At 37.3% G+C, this 7245-nt stretch overlaps 1 pseudogene; it reads left to right on the top strand.

Moving 5' to 3' along the window:
• Nucleotides 1-482: 482 nt before the first annotated feature.
• On the top strand, nt 483-6764 carry LOC114201411 (glutathione S-transferase P pseudogene; annotated as a pseudogene).
• The last annotated feature ends 481 nt before the right edge of the window (nt 6765-7245 follow it).

The following is a 7245-nucleotide window of genomic DNA, read 5'->3' as shown; positions in this document are numbered from 1 at the left end:
TATAAGGAAGGGTAAGATCTAGTTTCTGCCCATGTGATACTTCCAATCCTGCAAAGTAGTAAGACAAAAATGCAAGTGACTACAACACAATATTGATTAAATTAAGTATCAATAGAAAAGTAGGGGCAAAATTCCAAAGGGCATCTATGGAGCACCCACCTCAGGGTGGGTCTCAAAAAATATAGATATTTTGATAAGGAATAAAGACTGTGAAGGCAGATGGAACTGCATGAGCCAAAACATAAAGATAGGAAACTGAAAAGTGGGTGTGAAAAACAGAAATGAAAACTAGAGATAGAGATTTGGGAATAGTATTCTGAATGAAGCAGTGCTGTATGGCAAATCAGGATGGTGACTAGGGTATGCAAGAAGTTCACAGACAGTGATGCTGGCAGAAATATGGCAAACAATGAAGGACAATCCATATCCAAAATAAGTTTTTATTCCAATGAAGACAACTCTGTCCACAACCCCTCGCAGCCATGATGGCAGGTATCTGACACCCTCCAATAAATGGAGGGGATCAGGATTGGTCACTGCTATAGATTGACTTTGGACACAACAGTGATGATAGCCAGGGATGTCTTGGGGCAGGAAAGTCTCTATAATTGAGCACAGGCATACTTTCCATTCCTGCCACCAAGACCATTTTTTCCTTCATGAGTTATTTTGAATAACCTCTGGAGTAGCTGAGGATAAAAGTTTACTTGACATCCACCGTATAGGTCATTTTGTCTACTTGATTATTGAAAGGGCGCCTTTGCAGTAAATGTATTTAGGGAGAATTTACACAAGACACAAATATCTACACATTTGAGACCGTTCTAAGAGGTCCATCCAAATTCCTCTTTCCCAAACTTCTTGTCATCAATCCTTTAATTTTGTTCCTGTTTAGTCCCTGACCATCTGTTCATGCTAATAGCTACTGTCCACGAATTAGTGTAGATGCATTCTTTAAGACATTTTGCTCTGCAGGCGAACTGGGCCTCCAGATAAACACTGGGGTTCGGAGCTCTGCTCACATGGAGGATTGTCCTTTCTTATTACCCATTAGGGATACTCTCAAGTAGGGCTGTAATATGACAGTACTCCACCTCTGCCTTGTGAGAGCATACTGTCTGATTGCAGAACCTTCTATAAATCAAACATGAGTCTTCTTCTCCTAAGCCAATGATCACCGTGACCTCCTCATGGGGACATAGGAATAGACTGAGGGAGAAGTGGCAGCCAGGAAGAAAAAGTGCTACTGGAATGTAAGCACCATGCTTGGACAAGTTATTTGTGGTCTCAGCACCAACTTGAGAGTGGTCCTACAGACTCCACTTCATGGCTTGGTTGATCAACCATTTTGTTTTTTAATGATGGGACGTTCCATATGCAAATAAATAAATAATAACATAGTTACGTTCCATAGTCAGGCATTCCTTCTCTACCAAAGCATGGGTGTCATAATGGAAGTTCTGGGAATGCCTTAATAGAAGTTCCTTTTAAGTGACTTTAGCAAACCAATAGTATATAATATAGCATTGCTAAAGTCCTCCCATCATTTGAATGGCTTTTCCTTTAAATTTTTTTTAATTTTTTATTATGTTATGTTAGTAACATACAGTACTTCACCATACAGTACTTCATTAGTTTTTGATGTAGTGTTCCATGATTCATTGTTTGCGTCCTTTAAAATTTTTATAAATTAAAATTGTGAATAGAATATTCCCTTATGATAACCGCAAAGAAATCCAATGTGAAATTCCTATATCCACAAGAACCCTGCAGGTTTTACCTAATGCACTAGCCTACACAATTGCTTGCATAGATAAAGCAAAGTTGAGAACGGATGTAGTCTGAAATGAAAACACCAACATTATCTCAGCCTCTCAGGGAGTTAATTAAGTACCCTATCCTGAGTCGCAGTCTCCTAGAATAAATTTAATTCACTACAATGGTTGTCACTAGTTAATACTCAAAACTTGACAAGATATATATATATATATATATATGCACATCTGGATGGACGTGTGAGTTTTCTAAGATATTTTTCACTAACATTTATCCAGTGTGAAATGTCGAGGAAGACTACTGAATGCGATAAGAAAGTAAGCTGTGTATAAGACAAACCATTACATGAAAACAGCTGGAGTCTTGTGGATTATGTAATTCAGAAAGTACTGTTGGTTTCTGCTATTTATAGTCTTTTTCGTATTTTACATTCATATGTAGCTCTGTGGTTTTCTAAATGAAAGATTCAGGTTTTGAAAGCCAATCTCGGTCCTAATAAAACAAATCTTGTTTTAATGTATAGAAGCATAAGAGGAGTAAGCAAAAATTTAGAGTTGTAACATCTCTATAAAAGAAAAAACAAACGGTCTCAACCCAAGTTTCTCAAAGAGATCTCCTATGAACATCTTGTGTTTATGTGTGAAATGAATTATTGGTGTGGAAGGAGAAAAATATTCAGCAGCAGTCATTCTGGTATCCAGACTGGAAAACACAGCTATTTGGGCAGCCCCTAAATTTTTTCTTAATTTATTCTGACTTCCTTGCAAAGCATGCCACATCGTGAAAACCCAGGGGGTATAAATCTGTTGCAAGGGCAGGAAAACTCCCACTGGCTGGGTGGGTGTTTGCTTGCAGATGAGAAAATTGATCGAGAAAAAAATCTCCTTTACTGAGCGACTTTGCATCAAGGAGACTAGGTGATGCAGAACAAAAAAATTGTATATTCATTGGCTGTGTTGGTACAAATGAAAGTGTCAAACTTATCTTTTGGCAATGTAAATTGACTCTACAGGCAAATACACTGCAATAATATCAACAGGCCTCACATAAACTGAAGAAAATTGCCTTCCTAGAGTCATATATGCCAAGCCTGATTCAGAACATGGCACACTGCCTTGGCATTGTTTGTGTGTAGGTGTCCTTCACTCATAAAGGTTAGCTGCAGGTGCACTTACAGCTACTCATCAGTATGGTACAGAGGCACGTAATGATGTAACAGGAAGCATGATTTATGGAGCAAGTCAAATAACTTAATTTTAGTGGGAAGCTAAGAGAATAGGGTGCTCTGAATTAATTTCTGATTAAGAGACAATTGAATAAAATATGTTTTATGGAGGCCTTATAGCTATAAAGCTTTCTAAAATATGCTGGTTCACATTCCTACCTAGCAGGCACATGGTGAAGGGTCTTGCTGGACTCTCTGATTTCTGTCAATGAGTCAATAATTTTGCCTATCACCCCTTTTTACACTAAGACTCTCTTCTAAGACCATAATACATATTGATCTACTTACGACTTTTATATAAGATGTGCCTTCCAATAAACCACCTTTTACAGTTGAGGACACTCTGGTAGGGAGAGTTAGAACTAGGGTACTTTAAACATAGAGCCCACATTCTTAACCTCTTTGTCATGCTGCCCCCAAAGCACAGTATACAATCACTGAGATGCTGAATATTCCATGTCTTTGGTTATTTCTTCCTTGGTTTTCAGAACCAGTTCTCAAGTCATAATCAATCCCATACCATCCTTTAAATTGCCATTGCTTCTTACCAACCAATTCTTGACATTTTCATATGTTTCCAGAACAAATACAGAGTACTCTAATTGACTGATCCATCTGTCTTCACTCTTCACCTGTGGTTCATTGTATACAATATTACAAGATTAATCTTTTGGGAGCACGACCTGATTGACGTGTCTATGCACTTGTTCCTTGCTCTAATATAAGAATCTGTTGGTCTAGCCAAACCCAGATCCTAATTCTACCCTTGCATCTTGGCCAGTCAGCCCACTTGTACTATTATACTCAATTGGAATGCCTTCCTCTTCCCTACCTACTGGAAACCAATACCCATATTTCAGGTCATATTTTAAGGTTTCCCCAATCTCCATAAATAATATCAGCCTACAGCAACTATCTCATTACCTACACCAAACATTTGACAACGATTCAACTTAAGATCTAGCTCTCTACTTTCACTTTGTAAGTAAAAGCTGAATTTAGAATTGATGGCAGAGTTCTATGGTTGTAGAAGGTTTAGATAATATTTAATTGAATATTAATTGGCCCCAAAATATTCGGCAAAAATTTTCCTTTTAATTAAATTCATTTTTTCTGGAAGAGAACAGAAAATTCAGGTTAATTGCCAATTAAGTTATTTTGAGTCTTGTTAAAAGAAGGATTACTGTTTTGCCCATCCAGAGCCTAATTCTCTACTGCATAAAAATTATTGAATAATAGGAATTTGTTTAGTGTTTCAAGTATCCTGTGAAATTTAAAAATTTTAAATTACTAGCAGTAAATTCTCTATGTGCTATGAAAAATACCCATTACCTAAGTAGAGTAGAATCTGGAAGCCTGAACACTTTCAGATTTGAGAACTACCATAATCATGGATATTCCAAAGTGTGTGTTTTGGAGAGGGATGGGGAATTGAAAGATGAAAGATGGAGTCATTAAGAAAACAAAATATAATCAACATTCATTTCCAACGTGTGCACATAGAGGGATTGCTCATTTGGCTTGCATATGTAGTCATAATTTATCAGTCTTCATCTAATCACAAGCAAAGTATCCACAAATTTATAAGACTGGCTTGTGATCAACAATATAGAAATCAGGGCAGTATTTATGGTCTTAAAAGAATTTACCAGAAAATGTGTTGATCCTGGGAATAAGTGAAGTAACACTTACAAACATATGGGAGAAAGATCAGTACAATGAAAACCCATTTTCAATGAAAAGTTGAAATGTAATTGCAAAAGCTTTTTTTTAGGAGAAACTTTAACTTACAGTAAACATATGCAGTTAATAAACTTGAATTATTTTATATAAGAGGTTATCATGGAAACGGTGACAGAATGAAATGTCACAAAAAGAACTACCATTATCTAATGCATTCTTCATACTTGGTGACAAAAGACGTAATGATTAAAGTTATATTCTCAAAATCATCTGTCACTCCCACAGGTTAGCAATTTTCCCATGTAGTAGAAAATGCCTGTGATAAACAGATTTGTCACATGTCAATTAAAGAAAATAAAGATTAAAGTCCTCCAATAATATGCTGGAGAAAAATAACATGTTTTGATATTTTAGCATTACCAAAGTTCACATTTCATTTTAGAACTGCCAGGAAAATAATAAAAAGTGCTGTGTGAAAAACATGGTCTTTAAATTCAATTTCCCACTGATGTGTTAATGAACTTGAAAAAAATCAAAGTATAATATGAAAAGCACAAGGCAAATTACAAATAGGGCAAGCTATTTTTAATAGCATACCTCAATAAAAGTAGACATTACTCTTAATATTTTCATTACTGAAGTTTTTACAAAGACATTTTCAATTAACAGCAAATCTGGTTTTTCTGTCCACTATATTCTTAGAACTTAAAAAAACTTGCCCAGAGTTTAATAAAGCTAACAGTAATTGATAAGAACAGGCTTTTCCTGGATGAATAGAAATCTCATACAGGTATTCCTTCCTTTGTGCAATAAATGTGCAACTAAAAGCATAGAAGTTTTTATTTTTATTATTTCTCCCTTTAAAAAATCAAGGGGGGGGTGCCTGGCTGGTTCGGTAGATAGAGCATGAAATTCCTGATCTAAGGGCTGTGAGTTCGAGCCTCACATTGGGTGTAGAGATTACTTAAAAATCTGAAAGAAAGAAAGAAGGAAAGAAGGAAAGAAAAGAAAGAAGAAAGAAAGAAAGAAAGAAAGAAAGAAAGAAAGAAAGAAAGAAAGAAAGAAAGAAAGAAAGAAAAAGAAATTTAAATAAAAACTTGGAAGAAAAAATAAATAAATAAAAATTTAAATGCCAGAGGAACTATGCAAATTGTACATTGTTTGGTAAGGCAAATAATCAAGTTGCGATATTTTTTTTCTAGTCAGTTCAAATTTTCATATAGAACAATTTGCCCGAAACTTTTTCATCAAAATTGAAATAATATGGGAAGTACAGAGAGTCATAGAATATTTTCTGTGAAGGAAGCAAACATAGGCATTATACTTTTTAATTTAATTATGAAATCAGCAACATGTTTCTACTTAAACTTCCTCGAGTGGTGGTTGCCAGCGGGAAAGGAGGATGGAGGTTAAGAGGTACAAACTTCCAGTTATAAAATAAACAAGCCCTGGGGATGAAAGGTCTAGCGTAAGAGCTCTGTCACCGCGGTCTGCACAGCAACCATGCTGCCCTACGCCATCGTCTACTCCCCTGTCGAAGCCAGAGCTGGAAGGAGGAGGTGGAGACCTGGCTGCAGGGCTCCCTCAAGGCCTCCTGTCTGTATGGGCAACTTCCACGTTCCAGGAGGGGACCTTACCCTGTACCAGTCTGATGGCATCCTGTGATACCCAGGCCACTCTTTCGGGCTGTCTGGGAAGGACCAGTGGGAGGTGGCCCTGGTGGACATGGTGAATGATGGCATGGAGAATATCCACTGCAAATACCTCATCCTCATCTACAACTACTAGGAGTCAAGCAAGTAGGAGTATGTGAAGGCACTACTGGGTGCCTGAAGACTGTTGAGACCCTACTGTCCCAGAACCAGGGGCCTCAGGTCTTCATCATGGGCAACAGGATCTCCTTCGCAGACTTCAACCTGCTGGACTTGTTGCTGATTCACCAGGTCCTGGCCCTCAGCTGCCTGGACTCCTCCCCGCTGCTCTCAGCCTACCTGGGCACCTCCACACCTGGCCCAAGCTCAAGGCCTTCCTGGTCTCCTCCAAGCACGCGAACCTCCCTATCAACGGCAACCGGAGATAGTGAGGGCTTGCGGCACCCTCAGCAGAAAGCAGAGGCTGCCTGCCTTCCTCTCCCCGGGACCAGTAAAATTTCCAAGTGAGAATTAAAAAAAAAAAAAAGTATAGCCTAGGAAATAGAGTCAATGGTATTGTAATAATGTATTGTCACAGATGGTAACTACACTTACGGTGAGCATTTTATAATGTATATAATTGTCTAATCGCTATGGTTGTACACCTAAAACTACTATAATTTGTATGTCAAATATATTTCAATAAAAAATGCATCTCCAAAACAAGAATTAAACGCCCTTATGACAATTTTTTCAACCTAGGAAGCTACTTTTCACTCTATTTTTAATTAGAAAGCAAAATTCTCTTCTCTTCATAATACTTCTTTATATGGCAGCTATTTGCTTACTGTTATTGGACATTTAAATTCTTTTTTGCTTAAGCTTCTTATTTACTCCTTTACAAGTTGTTGATATCATAATGGGAAAGGT

This window comes from Eumetopias jubatus, unplaced genomic scaffold (genome assembly GCF_037043125.1).
Source record: "Eumetopias jubatus isolate StellerSeaLion01/CBP00866 unplaced genomic scaffold, mEumJub1_p1.0 scaffold_11, whole genome shotgun sequence".
NCBI lineage: Eukaryota > Metazoa > Chordata > Mammalia > Carnivora > Otariidae > Eumetopias > Eumetopias jubatus.
Note: the sequence above shows the minus strand (reverse complement) of the source record. Positions and strands in the feature narration are given on the sequence as shown.